Genomic DNA, 23,999 nt, shown 5'->3' with positions numbered 1-23,999 from the left:
TGGTATTTGTCTTCCTCCTTCTGACTTAACTTTAGTTGGTATGATCATTTCAACTTCCATCCATGTTGCAGCAAACGGCATTATTTCATTCTTTTTTATGGTTGAGTAATGTTCCATTTTAGTTGTATCCAACTCTTTGCAACCCCATGGACTGTAGCCCACCAGGCTCCTTTGTCCATGAAATTCACCGGGCAAGAATACTGGAGTGGGTTGCCATTTCCCTTCTCCGGGAAATCTTCCAACCCAGGGATTGAACCCAGGTTGCCTGCATTGGAGGCAGATTCTTTACCATCTGAGTCACCAAGAAAGCCATATATATATATATATATATATAAAACCATAAACCATATATATATATATTATAAAACCATAATTCAGAAAGATACATGCATGTATCTTTTTGAATTATGGTTTTGCCTGAGTATACGCCAGGAGTGGGATTGTTGGATCATATGGCAATGCTATTAGCTTTCTGAGGAACCTCCATACTGTTTTCCATGGTGGCTATACCAATTTACATTTCCACCAGCAGTAATAAGAGAGTTTCCTTTTCTTGACAACTTCTCCAGCATTTGCCCCTAACCCCTTCTTGATCTTTTCTTTTTGTCTGAAAACGTGTGACCAAGGAGAAAGAAATATCATAAAAAAATAAGTCCATGTTACTTATCATGAAATTGATTGGATTAAATTACAAGCATTCCTTTACAATTGGAGATATGAAATCACCATGGATTAAAGGCCGGCCCAGAGCCCGTGAACTATTTGATATGTAGCAAAAACAGAATAGAGGAAGTTTAGTTTTTCAGTGTGGTCGAAACCTAATGTTATCAAAATGTTTATAAACTGTCATATCATCTTTGTGCTTGCTGGTTGTTTACACACACAAAGATCTCCCTTGCTTAGCCAATGTAAGTAATTTGTATGATGTGTTTGTTTTTTTTTCCTCTCTTCCTTGAAAAACACCAAGAACAAAATATTGCAAGAGCTCTTATAAACAGAAGAAAGCAAAAAGTGTATTGTAGAGGACAACTTTTTATGAGGGAAATTCTTCGCTATGTTTTTTACCATTTAGGTTTCACAGTAAGTTAACAGAAGTAGTTATGGACAGATTTTATTTTTCTATTTATTCTTTCAATAACAAGCTTTGCCAGCAATTCTAAACTGACTCTCAAGAAAAGTTTTCCAAAATAAAGCTATTATCTATCTTTCTTATGTTGAAATCCAGCTCTTTCCTTTTATCTTCTATTTTTCGGTGGATGATGCAAAGTTGAAATATAAGCCCTTGAAATTTTATGGATTGAATCTGAACATATCAGAGCTCATTTCTATCAGCTGCACCTGTCTTTGCCTTTCCTAGATGGACATGTCCACATAGACATCAAAAAACAGGAAGAAAAAAAGCCTGTGGCAAATACAAAGGGATTTTTCCTACGGTATTAAGTATACCCAAAGATTAAAGACATGTCGAAATTCATAAAATACATGTGAAAAGCCACTGATGACAGGAACTTGAAAGAATCAGAATTTTTGAAATAATTTATCCTGCCAGGTGGTTATTGAATTTAAAGAGAGAGAAGGTAAATTCGATGGGAAGTAGAGGGTTGAAGGACACCTCCAGTCTAAGTTGAGTTTTTGGCATGCTCTACTCCAGCTCACACTGATCAGTGTATTATTCCTTGAATATGCCCAAACATGTCACCGCTTTGGATTTTTTGTCATTTGCTATTCTCCACATCTGGAAAATTCTCCCCCTAAATAGTCACAGAGTCCACTCCGTCAGTTTACTTAGATGTTTGTTCAAATGCTACCTTATTAGATATAAATTTTCTACCCTTTTATTTAAACAGCACATCCCTATCAACCTCTAACTTTCTTCTTTGCTTTTCTTTTCTGTATCACATTTATCTCCACCTAATATATAATCTGTTCTCTGCTGTATCCCCAGTGCCTACAACAGTGCCTGGAACTACAGGGCCCTATGCATATGTGTTGAATAGAGAAATAATTTAAACAATCTTTTCTATCATTCAGGGAAATCTTGTCAATGAACCTCAAATATTATGATACCTGCTGAGTATGTCATTAGATTAAATGGAAGAGGGTGGTTTTGCAGGATTTTTGACCCAGGTTTTAAAAAACTCTCCCTGCCCCAATTTTTTTGAAGATTTCTCTCTTCAAAATGGCAGTGGTATCTTTCTGCTATTTATATAGTTCATTCTTACTGCATAATCCAAAAAGATTAGAGAATTCTGATGAATTGTCTATAGTGTATTTCATTAGGTGCTAATGATGTGTCCTGATACTCTTACTACAAATTTCACTTTGTTCCAGAGCATATTGTTTGGGGATTTAATGTGCTTTATAACCAATAAGCATCTCAAAGCAGCTATGCTATCCAGGAGCCCTTCTGCCTGATGCAGGTTTTGACAGATGAACTTTATATTGGTATTCTGATCTTCCTGACACATTTGGTTGTAGGTGACACCAATTGCCATTTGCAGGGCCTCCCAGTGGTTATGGAGTCATCTACGTAGCATAATGAAGACTAACAAACAGTGACCAATCTAGAGAGTAAGTCTTAGCAGCTTTATTGACCTCTTGCTGTGTATTCATATCAAGGGGATATGTTCTGGGTCCTAGAGTACAACTTATGGTAGAAAGTTTTCACAAACTTTTAAATGAACTGGATCTTTCCTCACTTTTTAGCCCTTTCATAAGTCCTAATCCACACCTATTCCAGCACCATGATAAAATAAAAACATGGTTTATAGAAAAATAAACTGATAGGTTGAATTTCATTAAAATTAAAAACATCTACTCTGGCCTTGTCTAGTGGTCCCGTAGTTAAGAATCTGCTTGCCAATGCAAGGGACACGGGTTCAAGTCCTGGTCCAGGAAGATTCCACATGGCATTGGGCAACAATGCCTGTGCACCACAACTGCTGAGGCCTCCGCACCCGAGAATCCGTGCTCAGTAACGAGAGAAGACACCGAATGAGCAGGCTTCATACTGCAACTGCAGAGGAGCCCCCACCATAGACAAAGCCCACGGTCAGCAATCAAGACACGCACAGCCAATAAATAAGTAATTATATAATTAAAAAATTTTTTTCTTTTCATGAGACATTGTTATAGGAACAAAAATGCAAGTCACATTCTGGGAGAAAATGCTTGCACAACATATATATATATATATATATGCATGTTTTATATATATATATTTCCATGTAATATACACAATTTATGATATTTGATAAAGGCTATGTCTTCAGAATATAAAGGGTACTTACAACAGAATAACAATGAAAATGAACAATACAACTAAAAATTTGAATAAATAGTTCAGTAAAGGATATATGCTGATGATGAATTTTGGAAGTACAAATTAATGAGATAATACAATGAGCTAACACTGTGTTTCCATGAGGATGGTTAAATAAAACAGACCTACCGTACAGAGTGTTGGCAACATTGCTGGGGATTTAGAACTGTCATGTATTCCTGGGAAGAATGTGAAATGGTACAAACAGTTTGGAAAATAGTTCTGCTGTTCTTAAACAATTAAACATAAATTCAGCTATTTTCCTCCTATTCATTTATTCAAGAGAAATAAAAGCATATGTTTTTACAAAAACTTTTATGTGAATGTTAATTATTAGCCCAATTCATAATAGGTAAAAAACTGGAAACAATTCAAATGTTCATCAGTAACTGAGTGGATAAATAATCTGTACATTTGTAAAATAAAGTATTAGTCATTAATAACAAGGAATCTATCCTACAACATGGATGTAAATGTTAGCAAAATAATTATGTTGAGTAAAAGAAGCTATATAAAATAGGACATAGTGTAGGGTTCTATCCATAGCAAATGAAAATTAATGTATAGTAGTAGAAAGCTGGCAAGTGGCTGCCTTCTATGGCAGGAAGGTGAGGAGGAGCGAGAGTGAGGAATTACAAAGGGGCAACAGGAAACTTTTAGAAGTGACAGTTTCATTCAACATCTCTGTTGTGGCAATGGCCTCCTGGAGATGGATACAGATATAGATATAAATATAGAAATATGTGCAGTTGTTTTATGTCAGTTATGTCTCAATGATTCTTTTAAACACACACACACACAAAGCAATATAAAGGCCATCATCCGTCTTTTGCTCCCGACCACTGCATAGGTGTCACTGACTATATGGATAGGTTGGCATTGGGTAGAGGGCTCACTGTGAATTTACCAGCTGTGGGTAAGGCGTGGAGATGTAGTATCCATATGTTGTCATCTTGAAGACTTCTCTTTAAGAAAGTTGCCTGAGGTTGAAGGGTTGCAGGCTTTCTCAGACTTGGTCTGTTTTTTCTAATGCAAAAGAAAATGCAAATGTCACCAAGAATAGACAGAAAATTAGTGAGTTAGGCTTGAAACATTTCTTACCACTCATTGCCCCTCGGGCTGGTTTGCAGGTCCAGTCTGGCTGTGACCTCGTTAAACTTTTTTAGCGTATCCATTTATCCTGGTAATTTCAAATTTCACATTCCACATTCCAAAGAAGTAGATATTGCTGAGACTTTGAACTTTGTTTGAAATGTAATCCTACACTCTACCAGCCATCTTATTTTACCACAACACTTGACAGCTGTTTAAGGCTATTATATTGAATTAATGCTCAAGGAAGTTTACAATTACTCACTAGGAATAAAATACAAACCTTCTTGTTAGTGTTGGTCAGCAAAGAGATGCCAGTGTTTTGTTGCTAATGAGTTCTTAGATTTCATCTTTCTCTGTCTCACACATTTTGATTTTCCTTTCTTAAAAAGGCTACTCAAGCGAATAATTATATACTTAATATCCCTAGACAGTTGGTGGACAGATTTTAAGAAGGCATTAAGATTATTTCAAAATAGGAGCATAAGAGTTGAGCAAATCACAAAGCAGGTATTGTACATTATTCCTTTCATACATATTCATCAAACATTTCCTGTGTGTTGGGCATCATATTGGAGCTTGATGAACAAGAGTGAGGAAAAAATTGATTGGCTTTTTGCCCTTAAATAGCTTATAGTACAGGAAATGCATTCAATTAGATGTGCAGTTTACTCCAAACTCAAGCTTCTAGTTCTTCATTCCTCATTTCCATCCAAATTATCTTAATTCAGTAAATTCACACTTACATTACTGAGGTTATGGAACAGCTCAGAGAGAGAGGATTTCGGTATAGATCTTCTGAGAAGGTAAGCCTTTCTCCTCATCTCCCTCCTCTTCTTTCCTCCTTTTTTCTTCCACTTTTTTCTCTTTGCTTTTCTCTCCCACTTCTTTTACCATTTTCAGTGTTTAATTTTGAAATAATTTCAGATGTCTCCCAAATTTTCAAAATTAGTACAAAGAATTCCCATATGCCCCAACCCAGAGTTCTTTTTATCAACATTGCTTGTACTCACTCTGTCTGTCTCCCCAACACACCATGGACATGGCTATGAATATAGACGTTGTTCTTGTTTAGTTGCTGAGTCATATCTGACTCTTCTACAATCCCACCGACTGTAGCCCGCCAGACTCCTCTGTCCATGGGATTTCCCAGGCAAGAATATTGGAGTGAGTTGCCATTTCCTTCTCCAGGGGATCTTTCCGACCCAGGGATCAAGCTGACACCTCCTGCATTGGCAAGTGAATTCCTTACCACTGAGCCACTAGGGAAGCCCTGGATAAAGATATAAGTGTTGGTGACAATATACCTGTATCCAAAATTTTTTCTGAAATATTTCAAGTAAGTCGTAGACATGATACCCTGTACATCTAAGTTTATTAGTATATATTTTCTGCTATGTAATCACATCTCATGAATATAGTCAAGAAACTAACAATTCCATCATATATATATATATATATGTATAAATATTATTTACCCATAAAACTGAGGAAATCCTACTGTTTGCAATAACACAGATGGACTTAAAGGCATTATGCTAAGGGAAATGTCAGAAAAAGACAAATACTCTTATCATCTCACTTGTATATGGAATCTAATTAAAACATAGAAAAAGAGATTAGATTTGTGGGTATCAGAGGAGAGGGAAACAAGGCCTTAGAGAAAGAGAATTAAAAGGTACAAACTTCCAGTTTTAAGATAAATAAGTACTAGAGATGTAACAAAACAACATGATGCCTATCATTAGCGCTGCTGAGTGATATTTATGTGTGAAAGTTTGTAGGAGAGTAGATACCGAAAGTTCTCATCACAAGATTTTTTTAATTTTTTTCATTGTATCTATATGAGATGATAGATGTTACCTAAATCTATGGTGATAATTATTTCACAATACGTGTAAATCAAACCATCATGCTATATACCTTAAATATATACAGTCATTTATGTCAATTATTTCTCAGTAAAACTTAGAAAATTTTTAAAGAAACTGAAATACTAGTGTCTAACCTGTAAAACATATTCAGATTCAGCGATCTGTACTACTAATGTTTTTAACTAATCCAGGATCACATGTAGTATATTGTCACGTTTCTTTTTCTTCCTTTAATCTGGAACAGATCCTCGTTTTATTAAATTTTGTATATGAATGGTTTTGTTGGTTTGCTTTTTGACTTTCATGACAAATATTTTTGAGGAATACAGGGCAGGTACTTTGTAAAGTGTTTCTCTGTTTGAGTTTGTCTGATGTTTCCTTAATTAGATTCAGGTCGTGCATTTTGGGAAAGAATGCCATTGGGATGATGTGTCTTTCCCAATGCATCATGATATACCATCACTATGATAGTAATCCTGGGTGCACAGCGATAAGGAATCCACCTGCCTGTGCAGGAGACACAGGAGACGCAAGAGATGTGGGTTCCATTCCTGGATCGGGAAGATCCCTTGGAGGGAAATGGCAACCCGCTCCAGTATTCTTGCCCAGAGAATCCCATGGACAGAGGAGCCTGGTAGGCTAGACTTCATGCAGTTGCAAAGAGTTGGACACAACTGAGCGCCCACACACACCACACACAATTTAACTTTGTCCACTTGATAAATGTGGTACCTGCAATTTTCTCCAATGTAAAGTTACCACTTCCCCTTTTGTCATTAATAACTATCTTGTTGAGAGTTACTTTGAGATTATATCATCATCCTGCTTCTCACCATACTTTTATCTACAAATCCATTGATGCTTTTCATTTGATTTGATTATTGTTGGGGTACTAAGGTGGTTTCCAAACAGTGATTTATGTATTTTCGTAGTTCCTTTCACCTTGATTAGTAGGAATTCTACTGTAAGGAAGAGCTATCCTTTCTCCCCTGGTAAACTTCTTTTCTGAGCTCTCCTCATCTGTTAATCCATATATTAATCCACCCATCTCTTTAGTCATTTTTAATCCACCCATGGCATCATTCCATGTAGTACCAAAAAGCTCCATGCACGCGTGCTCTGTCACTTCAGTCATGTCTGACTCTTTGTGACCCTATGGGCTGCAGCCCCCCAGGCTCCTCTGTCCATGGGATTACCAAGGCAACAATACTGGAGTGGTTGCTATGCCCTCCTCCAGGGGATCTTCCCGACCCAGGGATCAGACCCAGGTCTCCTGCATCTTCTGCATCACAGGTAGATTCTTTACCACTGAGCCACTGGGGAAGGCCAAAAAGCCCTATGGTATAGACCTATTTCATTTTTCTCACCTAATTGAATTTTCACAGAAAACTCACAATGATGATCATACTCAAAATACCATTTCCCTAAGGATAACTAAATATTCATGCTGCTAAGTCGCTTCAGTCGTGTCCGACTCTGTGTGACCCCATAGACGGCAGCCCACCAGGCTCCCCCGTCCCTGGGATTCTCCAGGCAAGAACATTGGAGTGGGTTGCCATTTCCTTCTCCAATGCATGAAAGTGAAAAGTGAAAGTGAAGTCGCTCAGTTGTGTCCGACTCTTCACGACCCCATGGACTGCTGCCCACCAGGCTCCTCAGTCCATGGGATTTTCTTTTTTTTTTTTCCATGGGATTTTCCAGGCAAGAGTACTGGAGTGAGGTGCCATCGCCTTCTCCGAGGTTTTAAAAAATTACTATTTTTTCATGGGATTACATCAGAAAACAGGATAAAGTCCATTCTTAAAACTCTGTTGGAGGCTTGTCAATAAGTGAGAGATTCGTACTTTCCAAAATGACCTCACGTCATCAGATGAATCCACATCTATTAAGGAACATGAATTTAGATTGTCTGTAATCCTCGCCTAGTCTCCTTGTCAAAAATAATCGCTGATTGGATTTTAGGCTGAAACTGTAAGTCCTGACTATTGTAAATTTGCTATTTTTCTTAGATTGAGTGTCTAATTAGTCCTATGCTTTACACTTGCTCAAATGATTAAGATGTCTTACATCCTCTCATGACATTTGTGACATCTGTCCATTAAACTTCCCAAATTTGGGATATTAGTGAGGTGCTCCATCATATTGCCAAGGTACAGGTTGGAACTCAAGTGATTACATATGAAACCAACTGAGTCAACTTAACCTAAGTGCATGGCCATACATTTCAAAAATTGAAGTGCTAATAAGCTTTTATTTGAAACTACAGAAGATGTATAGTTTTTCATATTTTTAAATACAAAAACTGTGGGGAAATAAAGCCAGAGATATCATTTATACAGTGCCTAAAATGTAGCCCCAGTACCTTACATATAACATTTGAAAGTCTAATAAAACTCTTCAAAGTCCATGTTGACGTCTCAATTTTTAAAATCTGCAGCAGGGGTTTTGAAAAGGCTACATAATTGAACTGAATTCAAAGCTAAGAAGCAGAAGCTCTGGAATACATATCCAAGTTTGTCCTAACTGAAAAGGCCATGTTGTCTCTCGGCATTAGAATGATAATATACCTGCTACCAGTAATAAATATATAGAGGAATAAACTTGTATAGTCTGTGAGATCAGTAAAAGCTGATGAGATTGCGTGGCAGAAAAATCAAATTCTCTCTTATTTTTAGAGTGCACCACAGTACTCAAGTTGTGCTTATTTAGTTCACTTGGCTTTACTCGTTTCATTCCACTGATCTCTTTCCTTCTTCATAATATCAGTATATTTAAAGATATTCACATATGCTCAAACAATACATTAGTTAAAAATCTTAAAATCTGAGAGATAATCATAATGATGGTACTAAGCCAAGCTTTGAGCTCTCCTTTCTGTAAATTGAACTCATTAAGTTGTATTTTCTATTTTAAACAGCAGGTGGCGGTACTGGGTCATTCTATTAAATTGAAATCCTTAATTACAAATCTGTCTGTTGATGAAAAATAATATGTAATATATATTTTGGTTTCTGAACCAGTTACATCATCCTGTTAAAATTTACTTTATAAAATAATATACTTTATGAAGTCTTATATTACTTGAAAAATATTGCATATATATAAATCCTTCAGAAGAAAGAAAATGACTTTATATATATATAAAACACATATTTTTAAATCATTCTACGTAGTTTGGTATGTTATACAATTATTTAAATGATTTTAACATGTTTGGTAATAAATATCGTTTAATATTTTGGATTAATTATTATCTAAAATACACTCCAAATTTGTAATAATTATAAAAACCATAATGTTAAAGGGTCCTTTTCACGTGGTAAAAGAATGGATGGAAAAATAAAGCTTTGTCTCACTCTTTCAATTAATTCTTAATTGAGTACAGTTATTGCTTTTAATAAACTTTCAATCAACCTTATAATGCACCATATACTTTATGTTATTCATCAATCTATATTCCTGTTCCACTCTATTTAATGTCTTTAAATAATTTATTTTGAGTTTTGGCTATATTTCTGCTCTTTATTGGTTTTTAGTGAAGCTTAAAAGTGTTGGTGTTTTTCCAGTTTTCATTCCAGCTGTGTATTTTGTTGGAGTGGGAAGGAGATACGGAAAAAAGAGAGTATTGTACTTTTTAAAAAGCCATTGCTATTTTTGGTGAAATGATATTTGAATGTTGTAGTTTATCAGGCCATTGATGATAACTATGATGTCAAATTATTTGAGCCAGTCTTTCAAAGGTCCCAGGTCTACAATGCAAAGGTAATATTTATAATCTTGAATGATTCATAAGCAATTATTAGGTAGCAGATGGCATCTCTCAGATTTTAATGACTGTTTCACTGCAGTGACTGCTTCATGGCAGATGGGATGGAATTGTGGAGTGGCTGAGGCTGGGAACTGTTGGAATGAGGTAGAGAATCAGTTTGTTGGCAGAAATTAGGGATCTTGTGGAAGGAACAAGGGTTAACATAAAGACAGCAGTTAAAGCGAAATAAGGTGACTAGGACTAAAACTGCTGTTAAGCAGAGTCTGCAAAGTGGAGATGTGGCAACTATTTACATTTTATTTTTAGGTCAATCTATACTACTTCAGCACCCACTCCAGTGTTCTTGCCTGGAGAATCCCAGGGACGGGGGAGCCTGGTGGGCTGCCATCTATGGGGTCGCAGAGTCGGACACAACTGAAATGACTTAGCATAGCATAGCATAGCATACTACTTCAGCATTTTTATTGTGATTGCTGTGAAATTGCAACTGGAGTTTTAATGGTGTTCTGAATGATCAGGTGTGTCTGTGACAGAGTTCAAATGAGTAGAATCAATACCCCCAAATTAGTGCTCAAGGGCTACTTTTGGAAAGAGTGCTTACAAATTGAACCTTCTGCCCCCTCCCTAGCACCTTACAGTTGTCGTCATTTCCAGATAAGGAAGTCACCCAACAGAGCAGCAAAAACTTCAGCTTATTTTTAAATGAAAAATGTCAGTAGAAGACAAATTCTGGGGCTCCTTTCAGGTTTAAAAGTCTTAGCTTATATTTGATTCTTAACATGTGATCCAAAGATAATCAGGCTTAGCTGGGGTGCAGATACTTAGGTATCATAAATACACATACACAAATATATTGCATATAGTATGATACATATGATCCTATGTTATACACACAAATATATTGCATATACATCTTATAGGCAATGTCCAACTCTTTGTGACCTCATGGACTGCAGCATGCCACACTTCCCTGTCCTTCACTATCTCCTGGAGTTTGCTCAGACTCATGTCAATTGAGTCAGTGATGCCATCTAACCATCTCATCTTCTGCCATCTCTTTCTCCTTTTGCCTTCAATCTTTACCAGTATCACGGTCTTTTCCAGTGAGTGAGCTCTTTACATCAGGTGGCCATAGTACTGGAACTTTAGCATCAGTCCTCCCAATGAATATGTGGGGTTGATTTCCTTTAGGATTGGTCAGTTTGATCTCGTCACTGTCCAAGGGGCTCTCAGGACTCTTCTCCAGCCCACAGTTCAAAAGCATCAGTATTTTGGTGCTCAGCCTTCTTTATGGTTAAACTCTCACATCCATACATGACTACTGGAAAACCATAGCTTTGACTAGACATATATTGCATATATAGCACATCTAATATTCAACGTATAGAAGGCAGTGGCACCCCACTCCAGTACTCTTGCCTGGAAAATCCCATGGATGGAGGAGCCTGGTGGGCTGCAATCCATGGGGTCTCTAAGAGTCGGACACGACTGAGTGACTTCACTTTCACTCTTCACTTTCCTGCATTGGAGAAGGAAATGGCAACCCACTCCAGTGTTCTTGCCTGGAGAATCCCAGGGACAGGGCAGCCTGATGGGCTGCCGTCTATGGGGTCTCACAGAGTCGGACACGACTGAAGTGACTTAGCAGCAGCAGCAGCAGATGGTTTTCAACTTATGATGGTTCAACTTAATGATTTTTCAACTTTATGATTGTACAAAGGTGATTTGCATTTAGTAGAAATTGTACTTCAAATTTTGAATTTTGATCCTTTCCCAAGGTAAGATACTCTTGTGATGTTGGGTAGAGGCAGTGAGCCACAGTTCCCAGTCAGCTACATGATCACGAGGGTGAGCAAACAATACACTTACAACCGTTGGTTCTCATTTTCAGTGCAAAATGCAATGGGCTCTCCAGGTGGCTCGGTGGTAAAGAATCTGCCTGCCAATGCACGAGACACAGGAGATGCAGGTTCAATTCCTGGTTTGGGAAGATCTCCTGCAGTAGGAAACAGCACTTATTCTAGTACTCTTGCCTGGAAAATTCCATGGGCAGAGAAGCCTGATGGGCTACAGTCAATGGGGTCTCAAAGAGTCAGTATGCAATAAATTTCATGAGATATTCAACACCTTATTCTAAAATAGACTCTGTGTTAGATCATTTTGCCCAACTGTAAGCTAAAGTAACCTTTCTGAGCAAGTTTAAGGTAAGCTAGGCTGAGCTTTAATGTTTGATAGGTTAGGCGTATTAAGTGCATTTTCAACTTAGGATATTTTCAGCTGGGAACCTGTCATAAGTTGAGGAAGATCTGTATTCTTAAAATTGCAAACTAGACTACTGAAATATAAGCTCTTTAAGGTAGGAACTTTGGAATCATATTTGAATCAATTCTCCAGATAAATATTATGCACAGTATAGCTGAGAACCACTGGTTTGGATATTTTAAATACAGTTGCTAAAAGCATTATCTTCATAACATTAGTGAAAACAAAACAAAAAAGAAGCAGCACAGGTCTAGCAGAGGCTGATCAGGTTTACATGGCTTGAGACCCACACATATTGGGATCTTTATGGGATAGAAAATTAGAAAACTTGTTATAGTGTCTTCAGAGTAAATCAACTTCTGAGGCTTAAGCACTGAGGCCAGCTTCACTTACTGTCATCCTGGGGATGTTTCTGGGCCTTTTTGAGTTGAGAATAATGGTCTCATGGGGTTGTCAAGATCAAATAAACCAACATGCATGCTTAGTTACTCGGTCATGTACAACTCTTTGCAATTCCATGGACTGCAGCCCACCAGTCTTCTCTGTGGAATTTTCCAGGCAAGAATTCTGGAGTGGGTTGCTATTTCCTATTCCAGGGGATCTTCCTGACCCTGAATCAAACCTGAGTCTCCTGCACTGGCAGACGAATCCTTTACCACTGAGCCACTTGGGAAGCCCCAAATAAGCCAACAGCCCTTCATAAACAGTGAAATACCCTACAGTTATGGAGGTATCATCCTCTTCACATATGATTACTTCATACACAAGGGTGTGAAATGAACAGAGGGAAGCTCAGAAGACTTGTGTCCCTGCTCTTCTTTATCTTTTCTAGAGAAATCCAACGCTTCTACACACCCAGATCTTAGTATTTAATGTTTAAATGGCTGATTGAATGATGAAGAAATGAGTGGAAGGGTGAGGGGAAAAAATAAAGGACCTATGGTCCCCCTGTTGCTCGTCAGATATGATTGGGCAGAATCTCAGAAGTGATTTATTCTTTTGAAGATTTTAAATTAATTAACTTTATGCTGGAATGAATGAGACTAATTGAACTGGGTGGAGATTATCTATACGGATCGCCTGGAGGAAGAGCCTTTTTGCAAAGCTTTAGAAGAAAGGAGTCTGGGTTTGCAAAATCCAACAAGAAAGCCTTTCTAAAGGGCTTTTTTTCTCATTTCCATTTCAGCATTAGCAAACCAATGATGCTCATTTACCTTATATATCAGGGTGGTTTCACTGAAAAGTATTTAGACTTTTAAAGTAAGCAGAGTTAATATTTACTAAGTATCCCTTGTGGAAAAGGCACAGGAAATTGCACTAAATCCTCCCCATAACCCACAAAGTCAGAATTTTCTTACTTGAAAACTGGGGCTTCAGGAGCTTAATAACTGCCCAAGATCACAAGATCTTGACTATTACACAAGATATTGCAAATAAGTTTCAAACCCCAGACTTTATGGTTTAATACCCATGTTCTCCTATTATATAATTTTAAGTAACAAAATATTGCATTTTGCATTTTATAGAAGTATGAGTAGCCAAAGAGCCTCTATTTTAATAATTTTCCTGTTGAGAATGTGAATAATTTTTAATTTTGTGTATTCATTTTATAACATTTTCTACTTGGGTCATAAAAGGCTCTACATTTTCCCCGAACTGTCTATACCCCACCCTTCCTACATACAGCATTGTAAAATATGAGGAACTCATATAACATAAACACACTCCATACACACCACACACACACATACATACATACAAATATATACACATCTATTTCTATATATATGTGAATATGTGCTCTGCTTGGTCGCTCAGTCCTGTCTGACTCTTTGCAACCCCAAGGACTGCAGCCCGCCAGGCTCCTCAGTCCATGGGGATTCTCCAGGCAGTAATACTGGAGTGGGTTGCCATGCCCTCCTCCAGGGGATCTTCCCCACCCAGGGATCAAACCCAGGTCTCCTGTACTGCAGGCAGATTCTTTACTGTCTGAGGCTCCAGGGAAGCCCATATGTGAATATATCTCTCTCTACATGTGTGTGTGTGTATATATGTGTGTGTACATTTTATTTTTTTAACTGAGTTTTAAAACGAAATATTAAACATGATTTTTGACTGCTTATTTACTCAAGTACTGAAACATATGGGCTAAAGTACTTGAAAATTAACTACAAAATAGACCAGTTTCTAAGCTAAGGTGAAAACAATCAGAAACATTCTGAATATTTTGGTTGAAAGTGCAAATCCTTGCTTCTGCTTTATTGCCATGCCCCCTATGAATTTTAATAAAACATATATCAGAAGAAACAGGAACTTGGTGGAAGCTGCACATTATAGAGGAGAAGGCAATGGCACCCCACTCCAGTACTCTTGCCTGGAAAATCCCATGGATGGAAAAGCCTGGTAGGCTGCAGTCCATGGGGTCGAGAACAGTCGGACATGACTGCACAACTTCACTTTCACTTTTCACTTTCCTGCATTGGAGAAGGAAATGGCACCCCACTCCAGTGTTCTTGCCTGGAGAATCCCAGGGACCGGGGAGCCTGATGGGCTGCCGTCTATGGGGTCACACAGAGTCAGAAATGACTGAAGCGACTTAGCAGCAGCAGCAGCACTTTATAGAAAATGAATTTATCAAACAGTTATAAGTAGTTTTCTCTTATTTTATTCAGGACATCATCATAGTCTTGCAGTCTTAAAGAACCCTATCTTAGACTTGCTTATATAAACAAATATGCCTCGATGTGTGTGCTTGAGTGTCTGTGTATGTCTGAAGAGGTAAAGCACAGACTTTTAAGACCCATCCCCTTTTCTTGATGTCAAAAAAACAAACTTCAACCATCCTGATCTTACTCTTTAAATATTTAAATCTTCTTTTATTTCTGACAATTCTTTGGCTTTCCTGATGATGTGACAGAATCAAAGGACACCGATTTTTGATGCAAGCGCTTTGTGACTGTTTGGGATGCAAACAGCAAACCCCCGAAAGACTTCTATGTGGCCAAATTACAGAGGTTTATGTACCCAGCAATGTTGCTGCCTAGTCTCTAAGTCCTGTCTGACTCTTTTGTGACCCAGTAGACTGTAGCCCACCAAGGTCCTCTGTCCATGAGATTTCCCAGGCAAGAATACTAGAGTGCGTTGCCATTTCCTTCTCTAGGGAACTTTCCGACCCAGGGATTCAATCCATATCTCTTGCGTTGGCAGGTGGATTCTTACTTCTGAGCCACCAGAGAAGCCCAGGTACTGCAGTAGTAAAGAATCTGCCTGCCAATTCAGGAGATGCAAGAGATCCAAGTTTGATCCCTGGGTTGGGAAGATCCCCTGGAGTAGGAAATTCCAACCCACCCCAGTGTTCTCGCCTGGAAAATCCCATGGACAGAGAAGCCTGGCAGGTTACAGTCCATGGTGTTGCAAAGAGTCAGACATGACTGAGCAACTGAGCACACACACACACACACACACACAGAAACACACACATACACACACATATTAGTAGAGACCAGATATAAGGATTCTAATTAGGAAAATGATAAATATATATTGCTCCCAGAAGCTCATTAAAAATATTACATTTCCTTGGAAGGTCTTTATATTGACTTTTAGTTTGAAATTACAAATAATTTTTGCAAAAGTCAGTTGCAGGAGATACTGTTACATGTCTTCACTTTAATTTTTCAGAGTTCAAGGCTTGTGGATGTGTACTACTGATTCAATTCCCAAATTCTGGTAGTTGTCCCAATAGAAAAAAAAATGGATTAAAAAACCCCAGATCTAAAAGTGCACATTTGTTAGCTTCGAGCATGCCAAAGTTGTCAAGTGATATTACAGTTATGGTCTTTAAAGCATTTGAAAAAAATTGGATAACACTATGTAAAAAGCTGGATTTTATGGCTTTGTCTATGCCAAAGAGACTGTCCAGCAGAAAGCACCCTGGTAAGCCTAATTATTACTCCACATATGGTACGTGGCATTATAAGCTATTTTGAGGTTTTTCGGAAAGGGAGAGATATGAATGACAACCACAACAGGGCGTGCCGAAGAATTTTAACTCCAACTCCTAACAGTCTCATATTGGCAAAGCATAAAACCCAAAATGCTGTTTTAGTAATTTGTTTAGTATTTATTTTCAGGCCTAATAATTTTGTTAAAATTTACAGGGCAGAGTGGAGAAGGAATTGATACAAAAATATAGGACATATATTCAGTAATAAATTGCTCTTCAGAATATTATGGCGGTTTAGAAGGGCAATTTTCATTTCTTACTTTAAATTCACAGCAGCTTTTGTGATACTTGATTTAGGGAATAACGTAGAATCTGATTTGGAGTATGACTTAAGGTAAACATTAAAAACTTGTATGCATATTAAATTTGTGTGAGTAGGTGGTTACACCAAGAAAATAGTTTGGGAAAATAAACTCAGACAAACATGGAAGCCATCAGCCACGTATCAGATTTACCTCTATGCCTTCAATAGCTTATGTCTGAAAAGTGCTTCACTGACCCCGTGTGTCTTACATCTCCTGCATTGGCACGTGGTTTCTTTACCACTAGCGCCTCCTGGGAAGCCCTCAGAGAAGAAGATATAGAAGGAGGGGTGCTTTACACTGATGATTTCAATATATCAGTAAAATGAGAATTATTGCTAAGTCAAATTTTGGGATATCTCAACATTGCTTAAAGCAAAATTCAGACATCCAAGGTCAGCCTCATCTGTTTAGTTGCAGCATCTTGTGCTAGACAGTCATTGTACCAGGGGAGAGCACGCCCAGATTGCTCAGGATGTGTGAAGGCTGTTTGCACAAATTAAACAATAAGTATGCTTACATCCTCTACAAGCTTTATAGGATTTCAAAAGCTTTCACTATCCAAGTCCAAGAAACTTAGCAGATTCCTGGCACCAATTTTTCCTTGTTTTGGATAAAATAAATAAGAATTCTCTGCTTCTCTGGTTTTCTCTTCTAAACACTAAAAACAAGACACTACGTGAATAACGTTAAGGATTACCTAATCTAGGGCAGAGTCATTGGGTGCAAGCAATGAATATTCCCAGTAGATCTCTATCCATGATCAAGCCTAAAAAAAAATAGTAACATCAGGATTTGGGGTAGCATTTTGTTCTTTTGTGGTTATCTCAAACATTGTTTTAAAATAGAATCTGGTATGCCTCATTACCATAATTCAAAGATGAAGAAAACCAAAGCCAGAGTTTAATTTAGCTTTTACTCTTATTTTTTGAATCAGATGATTTAGAAACTCTTAGATAAAACATTATTATAAGATTAAAATGATATTTACAACTTCATTTTTCCCTTTGAGAGTTCAATAGAATTAATGTTTTAAAATCTGGCATCTGCTGCTATTGCTGTTTTCTCCAAAAGATGGCGCTTGTGTAATCTTTTTCTTTCTCAGGGTGCAGAGAACCAGGGGAGCCAGAGGGACCGGAGTGAATTTTCAGAATTGTTTTTCTTTAACAAATTCCAAATAGCCACGTCAGAAACCTGGGTTTTTGCAACTGCAGCTACTCTGTGCTCTTAAAAACTCTTCAAATAAGAATGAGTCTGATTTGGAGAAAGAAAAACATGCTTCCCGTCTTAGTTTGATTTAAACTTTGGAATTTTTTATCCTGTTTGTTTTATAATGTTTTTCTTCTCCTCTGATCTTTGACTAAGGTTCTAATTCTTTTTTAAGATAACCTTGATCCATTTGAAGTTGTCCTTCTTAATTAGAATGCATAAGCAACACATGAGTATGTCTGGATTCTATCTAAACAAGCCTTTCTGACAGCATAAATCCAGAAGGATAAATCATTCTGACAGGAGAAGTCTTTTGAACTGTGAACAGACAAGAAAGGGTGAGAGGCATAGAGGGAAAGGAAAACATATTGGAGAGGTTCTGATGATGAGACAGAAATTAACAAATGAGACTTAAACTAGCAGATTCTTTCCAACAATTCAAGCAAGTTTGCTCCCTGTCCCTATAGATGAAAAGAATTTCAAATATGATCTAATGAAGTCCAACCACCTCATTTTACAGATGAAGAAAATGAGTCCCAGAAAGCTAAAGTGTAAGTGTTCAATGCAATGCAACTGAATTTTGTGTGTTCTTCTGGTGAAAGAATGCAATGACCTGTCAAAGAGATGTGTTAAGTCACAAGCTGTAGAAAACAAAATCTCAGATAGTTTTGAAAATTGGAATCTGTTTAACCATGGTTCTTTTTTTTTTTTTTTTCGGGCACATATAATTTTGAGTCACAATGCTATCTTAGAAGCCTTTTCCTTCTCCAAGAAGGAATCAATTCAGTTCAGTCGCTCAGTCGTGTCCGACTTTTTGTGACCCCATGAACTGCAGCACGCCAGGCCCCCTTGTCCATCACCAACTCCTGGAGTTCACCCAAACCCATGTCCATTGAGTCAATGATGCCATCCAGCCATCTCATCCTCTGTTGTCCCCTTTTCCTCCTGTCCCCTGTCTTCACCAGCACCAGAGTCTTTTCCAATGAGTCAGCTCTTCGCATCAGGTGGCCAAAGTATTGGAGTTTCAGCTTCAACATCAGTCCTTCCAATGAACACCCAGGACTGATCTCATTTAGAATGGACTGGTTGGATCTCCTTGCAGTCCAAGGGGCTCTCAAGAGTCTTCTCCAACACCAAAATCAGAGTTCAAAAGCATCAATTCTTCAGCGCTCAGCCTTCTTCACAGTCCAACTCTCACATCCATATACGATCACTGGAAAAACCCATAGCCTTGACTAGACGGACCTTTGTTGGCAAAGTAATATCTCTGCTTTTTAGTGTGCTATCTAGGTTGGTCAGAACTTTCCTTCCAAGGAGTAAGCATCTTTTAATTTCATGGCTGCAGTCACCATCTGCAGTGATTTTGGAGCCAGAAAAATAAAGTCAGCCACTGTTTCCACTGTTTCCCTATCTATTTGCCATGAAGTGATGGGACTGGATGCCATGATCTTCGTTTTCTGAATGTTGAGCTTTAAGCCAACTTTTTCATTCTCCTCTTTCACTTTCATCAAGAGGCTCTTTAGTTATTCTTCACTTTCTGCCATAAGGGTGGTGTAATCTGAATATCTGAGATTATTGATATTTCTCCTGGCAATCTTGATTCCAGCTTGTGCTTTCTCCAGCCTAGCGTTTCTCATGATGTACTCTGCATAGAAGTTAAATAAGCAGGGTGACAATATACAGCCTTGACAGACTCCTTTTCCTGTTTGGAACCAGTCTGTTGTTCCAAGAAGGAATATGATCATTCATTAACCATATAACTTATTAGATCTATCATGTCTAGTACAGTAGCCACTAGCCACATGTGACCATTTAATTGAAATTTAAAATTATGAAAATTGAGTACAGTTTAAAACTTAACTCCTCAATTATACTAGCCACATTTCAAGTGTTCAACAGCTCCAAGTGGCAAGTGGCTACTAACAAGGCAGGGTACACATAGAGTTTCATCCTTGCTGAAAGTTCTCTTGGACAACACTTGTACAGATCATTAACTGTAGCAAGTATGAAAAGAGTGCAACAGAATGTCAGGTACACAGTATCATGGGGTAATCCAGTGTGTAAAGGCTAAAGGCATTTGTTACATGGGTGTATAAGCAGATTTACAACCAATTCTTGAAAATTAGCAGGTTTATGTATTTTTAGGTCTTCCATCCCTCCCTTTTTCACTGTACTTTTGCCTTCACCAATATTCTTCACGTTAGTGTTCAAGAAAACTTTGTAAGTACTATATTCCTTTTCTGTGCATTATTCAATTACATTTCACCATGTTTATTGAGTACCTACTGTGTGACAAACTTTGCACTAGGTAACTAAAAAGGAAGACTTAGATGCTCTGTGATAATGAATCAGGCAGGAGGAAAGTACATTTCCAGACTGATTCAGATATTGAATGAGCTATTCTAACTATCTGAATTAGCAAAAGCAAGTAGTATTAGAATAATTATGTGGATTAAGAAATGGAAGCTTGGACTTGTCTGATGGTACAGTGGCTTGGAATCCACCTGCCAGTGCGGGGGACATGGGTTCAATCCTTGATCTGAGAAGATTCCACGTGCCTTGGAGCAACCAAGCCCTTGCTTCACAACTACTGAGCCCATACTTTAGAGCCTGGGAGCCACAATTACTGAGCCTGCATGTTGGAACTACTGGATCCCGTGCACCTAGAGCCTGTGCTTCTCCACAAGAGAAGCCACTGCAATGAGAAGCCTGCGCAGTGCAATAAAGAGTAACACCAGCTCACACCAACAAAGACTCAATGCAACCAAGAAGATGCCTATTGAAAACTGTTTCACAGTCCTGGGACCTCAGACTGTGCTGCTTCTAAATGTACTTGTCCTGAAGTATATTTAGTATAGCTTATAAGTTCAAACTAGGCTTCCACTAATTTATAAAAATAAATCCCATTTCCATTGGACTGATGCTGTGACCTGATTCCATGAGGACTAAGACCACATCTCCTGGACACCATTTTTAGCTCAGAACCTGGAAAATGGCCATGCATCTAGAACATATTCAGTAGTTATTTGTTGACTAAACAAGCATTGAATGTTACCTTAACATTGTCAAATGTTAACACTGAATTGTTGAGGGAATATCTAAATACCTCACTGGCTCCTTTGCAGAGAGACTGTCTTCTGCCTCAGTGTTTTCAGTTTTCTTTAAATTTATTCCTTTTGGTGCAATACAACTAACATGAAACAAAAGTTATATGTTCTGATAAAATCTAACAACATTGTAGAATATATGGTATTACCAATGCAAAAGAAAAAAGGAAGTAAATAATTTAAAAAAAGAGAGATCGAAGCTTATTATGAAAAGTTCAGTGACTTGGCCAAAATAATACAGGTGGTAATGAAAGTTATCCTCTTACTGGAATTCATGTCTTTTTACACCAAGTCTGTGCCTTTTCAAATCTATGACCAACTCAGAGATTGATTTATGCCAGTTCAGTTCAATTCAGTCACTCAGTCATGTCCAACTCTTTGGGACCCTGTGGACTGCAGCACGCCAGGCTTCCCTGTCCATCACCAACTCCCAAAGCCTACTTAAACTCATGTCCATCACATTGGTGATGTCATCCAACCATGTCATCCTCTGTCATTCCCTTCTCCTCCCACTTTCAATCTTTCCCAGCATCAGGGTCTTTTCCAATGAGTCAGTTCTTCCCATCAGGTGGCCAAAGTATTGGAGTTTCAGCTTCAGCATCAGTCCTTCCAATGAATATTCAGAACTGATTTCCTTTAGGATGGATTGGTTGGATCTCCTTGCAGTCCAAGGGACTCTCAAGAGTCTTCTCCAACACCACAGTTCAAAAGCATCAATTCTTTGGTGCTCAGCCCTCTGTATAGTCCAACTCTCACATCCATACATGGCTACTGGAAAAACCATAGTTTTGACTAGATGGACCTTTGTTGGTCAAGTAATGAATGTCTCTGCTTTTTAATATGCTGTCCAGATTTTCTTCCAAGGAACAAGTGTCTTTTGATTTTTTGGCTGCAATCACCATCTGGAGTGATTTGGAGCCCCCACCCCAAAAAAAAGTGTCTCACTCTTTGCATTATTTCCCCATCTATGTGCAAGAAAGTGACGGGACCAGATGCCAACTTCCTAATTTTTTCTGACATCTGCCAATGAATTCTCAAATAAGTTGTGCCTTCCATACATCAACATTCTCTTAAGTCCAGTTTTTATGATTCCTTTGAATAAAGTCATAATTATATTTGTGTTTTTATATAGGCTTCTTTTGGGAACTCTCAGCTAAGTGGTTGTAGAAGGTCCTTGTGTGGAATTGACCTGTGCTTGATGTTCTATTATCAGTAATACTTAGAACTTGTAAGGGTTGAAAGAGCTTAAATATAGATTAAACAAATGTTCTTTCTTAAGGGAAAAAAGAATGTATGTAATTCTTATAAATTGGCAGAGGAAGAAAAATCACACCATTTGCAGGCAATCAGGACAATATCAGTAATATTCAACGTTTGAGTTTTGGGACTTCCCATGCCTTTCTGCATAAATGAATGATTCAACCTAAATCCAGATGTTTCCCAAAATCTAGGTCTTACATAGACTTTGTCTTTCCAGTAGTCTTTGCTTGGAATGTGATACCACTATCCCATTGTTGTAGTGGCTTGGTAGTTGGCTGTAGCAGCCCATTACTAACCATCTCCACACCATAGTATTGGCAAGGTTTTACCTACACATCATGTCACTCTGTATGAAGATTAGTATAAGACTTTCCCTCATACATTCAAGTTATCAGCCAAATCTTACTTTTTATGTTTCAATGGATCTCATGGTACCCTATGTTACTTGCAATTATTTTAATCACAAATTGTATGACAGTGAGATAGGACTACATTTATTTATAAAAGAAACCTAGCTAGAGATTGTCCTTATCTTCATCAAATCAGATCAGATCAGATCAGATCAGTCGCTCAGTCATGTCTGACTCTTTGCGACCCCGTGAATCGCAACACGCCAGGCCTCCCTGTCCATCACCAACTCCCGAAGTTCACTCAGACTCACCTCCATCGAGTCAGTGATGCCATCCAGCCATCTCATCCTCTGTCGTCCCCTTCTCCTCTTGCCCCCAATCCCTCCCAGCATCAGAGTCTTTTCCAATGAGTCAACTCTTCGCATGAGGTGGCCAAAGTACTGGAGTTTCAGCTTTAGCATCATTCCTTCCAAAGAAATCCCAGGGCTGATCTCCTTCAGAATGGACTGGTTGGATCTCCTTGCAGGCCAAGGGACTCTCAAGAGTCTTCGCCAACACCACAGTTCAAAAGCATCAATTCTTCGGCACTCAGCCTTCTTCACAGTCCAACTCTCACATCCACACATGACCACTGGAAAGACCATAGCCTTGACTAGATGGACCTTTGTTGGCAAAGTAATGTCTCTGCTTTTGAATATGCTATCTAGGTTGGTCATAACTTTCCTTCCAAGGAGTAAGCGTCTTTTAATTTCATGGCTACAGTCACCATCTGCAGTGATTTTGGACCCCAGAAAAATAAAGTCTGACACTGTTTCCACTGTTTCCCCATCTATTTCCCATGAAGTGATGGGACTGGATGCCATGATCTTCATTTTCTGAATGTTGAGCTTTAAGCCAACTTTTTCACTCTCCACTTTCATCTTCATCAAGAGGCTTTTGAGTTCCTCTTCACTTTCTGCCATAAGGGTGGTGTCATCTGCATGTCTGAGGTTATTGATATTTCTCCCGGCAGTCTTGATTCCAGCTTGTTTCTTCCAGTCCAGCGTTTCTCATGATGTACTCTGCATAGAAGTTAAATAAACAGGGTGATAATATACAACCTTGACGAACTCCTTTTCCTATTTGGAACCAGTCTGTTGTTCCATGTCCAGTTCTAACTGTTGCTTCCTGACCTTCATAAAAATTTCTCAAGAGGCAGATCAGGTGGTCTGGTATTCCCATCTCTTTCAGAATTTTCCACAGTTTATTGTGATCCACACAGTCAAAGGCTTTGGCATAATCAATAAAGCAGAATTAGATGCTTTTCTGGAACTCTCTTGCTTTTTCCATGATTCAGCGGATGTTGGCAATTTGATCTCTGGTTCCTCTGCCTTTTGTAAAACTAGCTTGAACATCAGGAAGTTCACGGTTCACATATTGCTGAAGCCTGGCTTGGAGAATTTTGAG

The sequence above is a fragment of the Bos grunniens genome, chromosome 5 (assembly GCF_055505025.1).
Source record: "Bos grunniens cultivar Pamir isolate PY7600 chromosome 5, Bosgru_T2T1.0, whole genome shotgun sequence".
NCBI lineage: Eukaryota > Metazoa > Chordata > Mammalia > Artiodactyla > Bovidae > Bos > Bos grunniens.
This window is presented reverse-complemented; position numbering follows the sequence as displayed.